The sequence below is a fragment of the Homalodisca vitripennis genome, chromosome 4 (assembly GCF_021130785.1).
Source record: "Homalodisca vitripennis isolate AUS2020 chromosome 4, UT_GWSS_2.1, whole genome shotgun sequence".
Classification (NCBI taxonomy): Eukaryota; Metazoa; Arthropoda; class Insecta; order Hemiptera; family Cicadellidae; genus Homalodisca; species Homalodisca vitripennis.
In genome coordinates this window covers 193,270,264-193,283,294 of record NC_060210.1, presented here as the reverse complement: position 1 = coordinate 193,283,294, position 13,031 = coordinate 193,270,264, and the positions used below count along the sequence as shown (strand labels likewise).

At 31.0% G+C, this 13,031-nt stretch overlaps 1 long non-coding RNA gene across 2 annotated transcripts; it reads left to right on the top strand.

Moving 5' to 3' along the window:
• Nucleotides 1–8,629: 8,629 nt before the first annotated feature.
• LOC124361541 lies at nucleotides 8,630–10,938 on the top strand. Of its 2 annotated transcripts, XR_006922315.1 has the most exons (3): nucleotides 8,636–8,926; nucleotides 10,228–10,368; nucleotides 10,752–10,938. It is a non-coding gene; the product is annotated as an uncharacterized LOC124361541 (long non-coding RNA). The 2 variants fall into 2 exon arrangements; XR_006922314.1 differs by lacking the exon at nucleotides 10,752–10,938 and having other exon boundaries at nucleotides 8,630–8,926; nucleotides 10,228–10,405.
• The last annotated feature ends 2,093 nt before the right edge of the window (nucleotides 10,939–13,031 follow it).

Genomic DNA, 13,031 nt, shown 5'->3' with positions numbered 1-13,031 from the left:
ATCAAAGGAGAATTACTATACGTAGTAGTTGATCCAGTCTAGCAAAATACGTATGGATCAACATTGCTAGCTAGGGAGCTAGTATTACGTCTAGAATTATTTAAAGATCTGTATGTCTTTAAACCAAGGCATCATACAGTTTAAGCCTTTCGACCCCCCAAAACTTGATTTTCGTTCAAGATCCAAAACAGTTTTCTTCTAAGAGTCACTAGGAACCTCAGGCCTTAAACAAATGGTGAAGATGAACCCTAAAGGAATATCGGGTCGATTGTTAACTCTTTTAGAGTTGAGATCGCCGCAACTATTTTGATGATAAAATTTAGATTTCTCTTATACTTAAACAGTGTACTATTTGGATCACCGATATTTCGTACAGATAATTAGTATACAGACTGTACACAAACTCTAAGGTCAAACCATAAGATATTTTCTCTAGATGAAATGAAGCAGAACATTAAATGAAACAGAGTAAATAAACTAATATCTTTTTTAATTATCACCTTTTTTGAAATAATTTGTATTAGCAAAACTTTTTATTGATATATCCTGTCGAACAAAATGGTTTGCTAAAGATTGGATACACTTGGTTGATTATTATTATTAATATGATTACACACAAGCTTACAGTTGGTAAACGATAAGAGATAGACCATTAGTTGCATTAAGTGTTTTGCCTCATTTCACCCAAGGAACAATATCCATTTGGTTCACTTTCCAATCCACTGGGAACAGGAAACTGCTTTTAATACCTGCCACGGATAATTCATATACATTGAAAGCAAAATAAAGGACCCTAGAACTATAATTATGAACTATTTTAAAGAAAAAGCAACGGAGCATATTTTAAGGAGGCGCAGTTACCGGTAAACGGAATAAAATACTAAACTATCAAAAAATCGTCACTTTTAAACATTACTTTTTAAACAATTAAGAGTGATGAAGGTGGAGAAAGGGAAGACAAAGAATAGTTTCAGAAGTTTGGTAAAGATATTTTAATCAGTGCAAGGTATAAGTAAATCCCTACAAACCCTATTTTACTAACTTGACTTTGTCCGGGTCGATCTAACTGGCAATACAATTGTCATCTGTGGAAACATAGAATTAATTGTATTCTCAACTAAACATAAGTGCTGTTTATGATCTAAGTTTATTCCGGTCTGCTCAGAGTTGAAACATTATTAATAAACAAAATTAAATACTAGTAGCGTTGCTGTAAAGAGCTTCAGCAGTTAACGGATACTAAACGATAACTGTCAATAACACATCTGTTTGTACATGTGAGTCAAACAACGAAGCTGTAACATGGTTGGCTATAAATAAACTAATCAACGACCAACACGACAAAACAATGGTTAATTTTGGGTTTTTACCACAAGCCGCCAACTTTTTGATAATTTGCTGCTTATCCTTTCTTGAAGTCCTTTCATATCTCTATTATTTGCATGGTCAGACTTACTATCCCTCGATAATAGTACGTATCTTTTTATGAGAAACTTTGTTGTCTCGAATTCTGCCGTTTTATTATCTTACTCTTATTTATAATGAATAAAACATGAAACCAGAAACTATTAGGATGTCTTAAAGAAATACACGAGTTTAATGATACAATCTAGTTATGCATTTAACAAAGGAGACGCTAATCCCCTTTTAAACCTTATTAAAATCACGAATGACTTAAAGGTTTCTGTTTAAAGTATTTGCGAAATGACAAAATTTTCATAACAGCAAGAAGCATTTAAATTAAAAGTGAAAAGGAAGTTAAATTTAATGGATTTAAATATTACTTAACTCTTTTCATTTATCAAAATACCGGCCTCTTCTTCTATTGGTACTATAGTGGCCGAAATGTTACATTATAAATAATACAAACTGAAATTTATTTTATTTTATTATTATTTACGAAAATGAACTGGATAATAGCCACATCGATAAGTATATTTCGGTATGTTAATGATTTTCAATGAGAAATACTGTATACATAGTATAGTACATAAAGCTTTATTATATGATAAGGTAGACAAAATTAAGATGATTAACATCACCCATCGTATTAAATTTTTAAATTTAATTTGTTATGCTTCTTAACAATAGAAGTAAGGACATTCATGGTTCTCTTCAGAAATATATTTGATATATTTCTTACGCTTATATGACGTTGAGGTAAATTTTATCCATGTCCCAGTTCACATCCAGTTATCCTATCATTGCTTACGTTCCTAAAACAATGATTTTCTTCCGATGTTTAAGCCTCTCTTCAAAAGTCATATATTTTCCTTCACATAATACACCTGAGGGATTGAATCCTGTATTGTATGCCCTAAAGGCCCATATATTCAGTTTCACATCACAGTCGGCTGCCAATACAAGCCCAATATCCTGCAAATGTTGGCAAAGCTACGCTTGAGAGCGCTATACAACTCCGGTACAGCTACCAATATCCTTCTAACCTGTTCAGTCACATTATGATTCATGTTTTACAGAATGTGACTTGTTTTAAACTGGAAATGTTACAGATGTTCTTTCTACCTTTATATACGAGTACCATAGTCTGAAAGTTCTTCGTATACTTGTAAATAAAATATTTAGAAAATAAAAACTGCTATATTTTTACATAATCAACAAATAATTTAACCGTTTATAAGAGACACTTAATTAACAAAATAAACAAGATAACTGGGTTATATACCAGTATAAAGTCACAAATATCTGGAACGCTGTATCGGTGGGTTATGAAAGATGTTTCAACTTTAGAATTGTAAATATAACAGGTATAAACTAACTTTAATAGTATACTTTGCTGTTGGTTATCGTGTAAGAAAAATATAAAACCTAATTTATTTTTACAACGTTGTTTTAAACGTAGAATTTTGGGAACTGCCTATTACTAAAAATGGAAAAAACTGTTAAAAAACATTTTTAATTTTTTTTTTTATATTTTCATAGGCAACATAGAACAGACTCTCAAATATTTTTGCTCTTCATTGCTTAATTATTCGATAAGTATGCACTAAACAACGTTAGGCTGAGTCTTCATTGTATTTTTAAATGACAAAAATAAAGATGAAATTGTGCATGTGAAGTTTACCTGGAACTTTTAAACTACTTAACTGAACTGCCTCCATCCTTTGAAACACATGCATTAATTTATTTTACTCACACAACTGTGATAGATACCGGAGTAGAGAAGTCATTCAGTGTTACATTTTCAAGCATTATTATCTGATATCTGATGCCTGAGAGTTTTCATTATTCCAAACTGGTTATAACGAACAAAACTGCTTGAATATGCTACACTTACTCCTCTGTCCCAGTATCTATCACAGTTTTTTTCTTTTCTCAATAGTATTTTATTGCAGCATGTTTAGCAAGGGATGGAGACAGTTTAAGTAAAGTAGGTTACGAGTTAAATCTGGATAACCGTGTGTAGCTGTATAGTACGCTCTGCACGTCAACAGGTAAAGTTGTCTTATTAATACGAGTACTACAATAATACAATTTTCCAGGCACTGACGCCAACATCTGCTTGTAGAACTCCGCTAACATGTTTGGCACTTAATTAAAGTCAAACAGAGTAGAGGTCAAATAACAGGTCGGGATATATTTGAAACTGCTATGAGAATGTAATGTTGTACTACTGTATGTCGTTCTCTTTGAATTTCACAATTAAAATAATATTGGCCTCATAATTAATTATGTTAAAATAATAAATATATTTCCTACATCAGTTGTACAGTATTAGAATGTTAAAGTAACTATTAATTTTACATTATTCATCACTAGTTGCTCACATTTGATTAATTTTGTCCACCAAGTTAAGTACTGTCATGTAAAATACCTCAAAAATTAATAACTGATATAATAAAATTAAACATCTTAAATATTACTATTTCCATTTTTTTATGATGAACCTTCGTCCTCTGTTAGCCGAATGTACATGTTTTATTTATAATAATATCCCTAAACAAATATATATTGGTAGCATTTCCTACAATATAACCTCAAACAAGAGAAAAATAAATTATTATTTCAGATTCTTATGGTGCAAAGATTAAAGGACTGTATAAGAAATGCTCTATTTGGTTTTTTTAAATATAATGTACGATTTGTAAAATTTGCTCAATCTACATTTTTGGAAGGAATAGGTTTCTTTCCATTCAAATATTATGAAACACACTCTACCTTTGTCAACAACATAAATAGTTAAATTACATTAAAAACATAAAACCAATATTTAATGCATTTTATTGTTTTGTGAGGCCTTTCGATATCAAAGATATCTTGGATACACAATAAAATGTATTAAATATTGGTTTTATGTTTTTAATGTAATTTAACAGTGACCAATATAAGCTCCATCTACAGCATTTCAACATAAATAGTAACGAAAGGCAAATTACACATGCATAGGAGACCAGCATTATACCAACAATGTTTAAGACCACATTATGGGAAATCTTAATTCCTTTCCAAAGGATGGAGTTTTATAAATATTATGAATACTTAGCTCTATACTGAAATTATAATTACATGCAAAAAAGGTAAACATGCTGGGTATTAATTAGTTGCCGTTGTCTGTTTTGAACACGATATTTTATTCACAGTTACAATATTCAATGGCGTATAAAATACTGTTCTTGCAATGTAAATGACTTAGAAAAATCTTCTACCTGGGAAACAAAAGATTAGGACTAGCATGAATGTAAGATTCAGAATAAAACCGTAAAAAGAGGTGCCCAAGTTTTACTCCTTCACCTCCCAACCAATATCTTCTCTCCGCTTTGTTTTAGACGACGCACCACGATACCACAGGAATTGCCGTTATTGATTACTCCCCAGTCTCTCGTTTTAGAGCAGTAGCCCGTGCAGAGAATATTTTTAGGTTCCCACTCACTACTCTAAACCGCCAATTTCATCCCATACATTTATTTTTTTACATCTGTTATATATTCATAATATTACGATTTTATACACCTGAAGGAAAAGATAGTCAGAAATCCTATTATTCCTTCAAAGCATCCAGCGTCAATAGCCCACTCTAAACTAAGACTTTATTATATATCATTTTCAAATATCTTATAGTCTGAGATTAGTTTTTTATTCAATCAAGAGAGTAACTATAAGATATAAAGATCGACATATGTCTTTGTTAGTTTATCATGATACTGTTTTAAATATGTATAAGTGGTAAGTTAAAGTACATAAAGAATTTGCTATTTATTTTATTTTCAGTTAACATAGAATCTTATCAGTGTCAGTATTAAGCTATGATGCTTTCATATCACGAGAATTATGTTACCGGCCTGGTTTGAAGAAAATTGACAGACAACTCATATTGGCAGGTATATTGGAGTTGTACAACGCTCTCGAGCGTAACTTTGCCAACATTTGCAGGATATTGGGCTTGTATTGGCTGCCGACTGTGATGTGAAACTGGATATATGGACCTTTAGGGAATACAATAATACAGTATCCTGGAAAGGAACAGTTTGATTTTTTGAAAATAATGCGGTGTAAGTGAAAATCTTTGATGCTGGTTTAATATCAGCTGCTTGGTTACAACAATGATAATCACCGACACCAAGTTTGTAATTCTTGTATTTAAATATTGAAAGTAAATAGGATACAAAAAAAACGCGTGTAAAATTTTATTCCAGAATTATTTTTGTACATTTTTATCTAGTTTTCATAACACTTTTATAGTAAGATAAATATGTGAAGTACTTCCAGCTTCAATATAATACGCACACACCAAATTAAACATAATTTGAAAAAAAAATACAAACAATATATTGAGGGTATTAGTTATACATAATTTACACCTGTTATATTTAGACCTAACGTGTTATAAGTTATAGGCGGAGGTGTTGTCATGCAGGTGAAACAGTGATTAGGTAATGGGGCCATTAAGAGATCTGGGCGCTAGCGACATCTGAACACGTACAAGGGAACTAATGGCCTGGCAATAACCGTCTGTCGGGACTCGCACAATGGTTTGGCTGATTTCCCGAGTTCACAGATTACGTCGAATATATTCCTACACAAAAAGGACGCTAAATTATGTATTGTATTTCAAATGTCACATGTAAATGTTTACGGATAGTTATTCTTATAGATGTTACTCCACCAATGTAGAATTTGTATTAATTATACATAATTTACACCTGATATATTTAGACATAACGTGTTATAAGTTATAGGCGGAGGTGTTGTCATGCAGGTGAAACAGTGATTAGGTAATGGGGCCATTAAGAGATCTGGGCGCTAGCGACATCTGAACACGTACAAGGGAACTAATGGCCTGGCAATAACCGTCTGTCGGGACTCGCACAATGGTTTGGCTGATTCCCCGAGTTCACAGATTACGTCGAATATATTCCTACACAAAAAAGGACTCTAAATTATGTATTGTATTTCAAATGTCATATGTAAATATTGACGGATAGTTATTCTTATAGATGTTACTCCACCAATGTAGAGTTTTTGTTTTTAGTTGCAAGATAATTTTATAATTTACAACCATATTTCAGCTCAGCCTTAACATAATCCAGATTATTTGCTTGATTGCCCGAAAAAACAAAGAACAACAATTTATATTAATTTACTTATATAACTGTACCTACAGTAAGTAGAAGTTCGCATATCCGTACTCGACATAACCGACTAATCCGGATATCTGACCTTCAGTCCCTCTGATAGTGTTTTTACCGTAACTAACCGATAATGTCAAGTGTGTCCGGACTTTCCAGATTTTCGTCAATTATTTACTCTATATAGTACGGTATATACTTTCATTTTTGGCTGAATATGTAATTATTACTACTACAAAGTTATTTTTTCGTTTCACTTCTTGGAATAAACATATTGCAGTAATATTGTTCCCTGGAAAAGATTTTTTTGCCCCTTATGTTTTATCTAGCCTGGTTTCGTCGCAGTCGGATTTTAGGAGTTTTGGTGTGTTGTCATCTATTCAAAACTTTACATATTTTTTGTCATAGTCCAGATTTTTATTCATTTCTATCTTTTCGATCATGATTTTAAGCAACTACGAAATAATTTGGAGGGATAGAACTTTCTTATAATATTTATCACTTACCAATAGTATAAAAGAAGTGATTCCATTGTCAATTTTAGGATTTTAAAATTTCGTCCCTGTTGGATAATTTGTGGTATCGATAATGTAGAAGCCAAGCAATTTGGAGTAGAAACTTGGATTTCTGAAATTACCACCAGAGGCAGGTAACTATAGAGAACATTGTGTCTTCCATATTACCGTTCTTAAAATCCAGCTGGAAAACCCAACTTTGGACTTTTTAAATCCAAGCACTATTTAGAGTTATATGCAAATAAATTTGTTTCTGCAAAGGCCTCATGGCCATATTAATGAAACATCACCTCTTTTAGCATCTTTATACCAGGCTATAATCTAACACGCTGTTATCTTAAAAATAAATTTAGTTTCCTCAAATGCCATAAGTAAAATCTTTTAAGAAACATGACTTTTATACAAACTGAAGGGGTTTCCCCACTTGCTTTTCACATTACACTATGTTTCGAAATACAGTACACAGTATATAATTAAATAAATAACTTTAGAAAAATATTTAATACAAGTTTTATATTTAATATAAATCGATAATAAAAACACACATTGTTATACACAATCTTGGTCAACGAAGCGATGTCATACAACCATTTCTGCCATCGCTCTGTATGTTTTCTTTAACTTGCCATCGGTAAAAGTGGGAGTAAATTAATGACATGGTTGAATATTCAAGAGCTTAAAATGTTCATTTAAACGTTTTTGATATATTGAAAATTTAATGTGCAACAACAAAAAAAGTTTATGGCACACACGTAAAACAATACTGTACTTCACAAGGCATTTGCACCTCTTTTAGTAATTCTATTTATAATGTAAAATAAGGTGTTGGAACTTCAATATACAGTGCATAAATGTTGTGGAATATGAATCAACTAAGTTGAATACTAAATGCTATAGCATTTTATCATTTTTGTAGAAAGAAAAATAGACATTGTCAATGATAAATATTTGTTAAGTTATCCTAAAATTTATGAAAAGGTTAAAAACTATCAAATTATCTCTAGTTTGTGAGTTACACAGTTTCAATTCCCCACTTTTGCAGTGGTGCCTTGAATTTTTCTAGTAAAACTACTGGAAAATCTATTGTTGACAATATTTGTATATGTGATTTTGATAATGTTATATTTTATTACAATGGCTTTATTAATAACTATACAATCGGCGTTAGAGAATGAAATAGGAATAATTTACAATCTATTAAAAGCTACAAAATCTTGCTATAAAAAAAACAAGTCAATAAAATACTATAGCATTTGTTGAGCTGGATAATGTATCACACGCTTATTGTACGTGACCAGGTTTATTGTTATACTTATGAACAATATCTTTAGAGTTGTGATTGTGTGGTGCATGAGCATTTAAAACAAATGGTGCAGGTAAAATTAAAAGTATCGACTCTATTGTAAAGAATAAAATATCATGGCAACAAATCCATTATAATATTAAGGTCTGAAAAGAAACAATTAATTGTAAGTGATAGACAGTTAGTTAACATAAAGATCATTTTGAATTTATGATTCATTTGTGTCATATTATTTTTAAAATGGTAACAAAGGAGTAATCCGTTTTCAAAATCAAAAGTCATATTTTATTGTATTCAGTAAATCCACTATTGTGCTATAAGAGTATGTATTATCTCATGACCTAAAGCTCTAGGTTTGTTCAATCTTTCCGTCTTTGAGTTTATTTTATTGAATTTGAACTCCACTACAATGATAAATAATAACAAATATATCATGTTTGTACTTTACAGTAATAGTTTTCATATCTGCGTTTTTGGATATCACTGTAGATGCGGCTGGTTGTAAAAAGTACAACGAAACAGTGAGTACGCTGTTTTCTTTATCAGTACAGTTTTTATATTGTAGTGTGTTAGAATGTTTTAGAATTGAATATAGTTAACAATACATATTATTTTATGTATTTCTGTACTGGGTAAAACAAGTATCATAATATTTACAGTGATTTCTATTCATAGCAAGAGCCTATTAATCGTTGTTATTGGGTCACCTTGGGCGCTAGTTGTAATCCATTATATAAATAATCGGGATAAAAGTAGGATACTGCGTTTTGTAGATTTTGGCGAGGAATTATTCTGGCCTCTAATAGATAAAATAAATGAACATAAATTGTGTTTTACTAATAAACACCTTGACACAGTTAATGAAAAATAACACAAAAGCTGAAACAGTTTTTAAACCTCAACAAGTCTCCATTTTATTTAGACTTCACTTTTGATATCGTTAAACTGTGTCCTACTCATTCAAACCTTTCATTTGCTACACTACTTCACACGTGTTTGCATTAATAACTATTTTTACTCTTTGTGGGCAGTCCCACTGGGAGCATAGCCGTTCTCTGGATACGTTTTAAAATAATTTTTCGTGCCACTAACAACATGTAAAGGTTAGTAGCACTATTATAAATGGTTTATTTAATACTAATCACTCCGAAGCCTCAGTTGACAACTCATATAATTTCTTTTTTGATACGTTTGCTTAAAATTGATAAACTTCAAATCTCTGATATAATAATATTATATTAATGTGAGGATGTAGGAAAAACTATTTTTAAGAAGGTCTTAAAAAACTGAACGTAAATGAAAACCACTTTAAATTATATTTTGAATTAAATTGGTTTTGTTGTACTTCAGTATTTTTTAAAGGACTAAAATTTATTACAAGAGTTTATGGACGATATTCTGTATTTTTATGTACGGCTTCTGATTTTGGACATTAACATGACATTATGACATTCAATAAAAACATTACAGAAAAGGTACACTAATTGCATGGAAGAGATACAGTAACATTATCTATTTTCCCTCAGCTTTAAGATTTTCAAAAAATTATTTTTAGTTTCATAAGCAAATCTGAAAATACTGTATGTAAATATTTAAAAACATATACTGATTGACATAATTGTTTTAATAACATTACTACTGTTTCTTACAATTTACGTAATCAAGCTTGTACCAAATATTTAATCGGTGTAAGGGAACTTAACCAATCGATAGAATCAATGAAATTTGTTATAACGACTTGCTACAAGCCGTACCACCTCAAATACAAATATTCCATTATTTTGTAAAATGACATTATAAATATAAAAATTGCTCTGTTCAGTGTGCTGGTACATTTGGAGTGAACGAGTGCTGTAAAAGTGAAGACCTTGTCTGCACGGTTCAACGCAATACAAAGAACACTTATCGTTGCAGTATCCAACCCAGTAGTCCTGAAGTGTTTTAAAGGATTTAGAAGAATATTGTAAGATATAAATAGGAAAATAAAGTACATAAATAAATGGGTTTTTTCTTAATATTAAAACATTTCCATCAGTATTCTGTTGAAATTTTATGTTACGATACTAGAATTACTACCATTGAAAGATCCAGATGGCAGTTCAAACAAAGACATAAAAATTATTGTCAAAAAACTTTAGAACCTGTGGTAAACCCATTAATGTAATATGAGTGAAACTGTATAAATGTTCTGTTTCTACTTTAAATTAAAAAGGGTGTTGATATTGAATACCTCTATGTGTAAGAATATCAGTAATCGTTCATATATGTAGATAACAAAAATAAATATTAATTAATCCACTTGAAATATAACGTTTTTTGCACATTTATATACCATAATAACCGCAGGTCAATCGCATGACATGAAGAAGAGCGGCTTCTGCAGGCGGTCAAATGGGATCGCGGAGATCATCAACTGGCCTTTTGTCATCGCTCTCGTCATCTGCCTTTGACACCGGATTTGTCTTGCGGTTTTGCTATACCTTTGTGCACAGGCTATACAAGAAAACAATTAATCTTTTTACAGTTCATGTTATTAGTATGTATTATTCAAACTGTATACTCGAAATTACATATTTATATTTACGTTATACTCTGTCGGTAAAGCCATTACTGCCTCAACTCCACTCTAGCATACTTTTCGTCATAAAATAGTAATATGTAGTGTAAAAGTTACTGTTTAAATTTTAATATATAAGTAAAAATTATGATATATTTTGTCTCCAAGAACCAAAAATTGGTTTAAACAAAGCATAAGTCCTATATTAGTGAAAATATTATGTTAATGCAACTTTCAAGGTTGAATATTGGCCAAAACCTATAACTCGGGATGATAGAAAAATTTATATCTGAGGAAGGAACTGACCTATTAACTTAAATTTGTACATCAAGTTTCATTTTTACATAGGTAATATCAAATGCGATGATAGTATCACTACAAACGACATTGCTGAGTTTTAGTGAAATGTTTTAATTTTTCTTACGTTTTAGCATTTTGCAGTAAGAAAATTGCAAAATACATTTTTAAATATACGGAGGACAATCAAATAGTAATTTAACATGTGGCATATATTAACTCATGCGCCTGCATGACAACTTTGCATGCACCTCAGCGACACGTGTGGCACACTCATCTATTGTATTATCTCTATTTAAATTACGTAGGAAATAACTGGTTTTCGTAAAATCCCAGATGAGTGGTGCCTTCCTATCTTGTTTGTACAATTATAAATTGTGTAGTTTCATACTGTGAGGAGTTATTTTCATTATTTTGCATGAATATTACATACTCTACTCTTTCTTGTCACCCGATGCCAGTTGGGTGAGGTCTCACTTGCATTTGTCTCCATCTTTGCATTTTCAAAGATTATTTCCCATCTTCCACAAAATATGCTATTGTTTGATAACCCCATCTCATTTTTTATCTTCCTCTTTCTTTCTTACTCCCTGTGATCTTCCTTCTCACACTCTCCGATACCGGTTCCTCCTCCCTCCTTATTACGATCTCCCAGCGATCTCAGTAATCTGAATCTTATAAGAGCACTATATCTGGTTCTTGGTATAAGTCTTCCATATTAATCCCAACTCTCCATTTCCTTTCAAAAATTCATAACCATATCCTAGAGGAATTCTTCTTAATATTTTGTTAAAAAAAACCAATTAATTGCACATTTCTGAAATTTCCTGGTAAGAGATCACAATTTTCATCAATTCATTAAAACTGACTGGATCATAAATTTGTACAATCTTAGAAGTTAAGATAAAAAGAAAATGTAATGGATAATAATGAACGAAACTGCTAAATGCATGTCAGCTACACAATAGACAGCTGAAAGGGTGGCCAAGCCAATGTAGCTATGGGTGCGTGAGAGAGCGCTTGGGCCAGTAATCCATCAGGGGTCAGAGAGTGTAAGAGCTGATGTGCTTAAGGGGTACTCAGTGATTGTACAACTTGTTTCATGTTTAAAAAACTTTATTAAGAAGTTAATTTACACTAAAGCTAAAGGTCAACTTTCACTATTGAAATTAGAGTTTTTAACATATCCTTTATGAAATTCAATTGTCAGTAGCCAAAATTCCGATCTGAAATGTATGACGTCAGGGAGTAACAGAATGAAGTTACTGCATATTAATGAGGATATATGATATTGTAATGGATATTATTACACCAAACTATAATTGACATAGTTATAGGTTGATACATAGTCTGAATAACTTAATTACCATAGATTTAATTGATTTATTCGAATATAAACCATTTGTATGCTAGCTTTAATTATTACATTCCATAAATGTCATGATTTATACAAGTTTAAAATCACCATTATACTAGTCACGACTTCAGTATTTATTGTTTGTTTTTTATAAACATAATTCAATAATGGAATATTGAGTAAAATTTGGTTTTATATGGATTACTTTAATAATGTTCAAGAGATTAAATTCATTTCAATTTTAGTTGTAAAGACATATAACGTAGTGCTTATAAATCGATATAGAAATGAATCTTAAGTGACTCTAGTTTTAGTGAGGTCGATATGGGATGGTATCAAAAGGGTTAATAATATGAAATAATGATCATATCTTTCACGTCTATACATTTTTAATTAGCATCAACTAACCATAAAC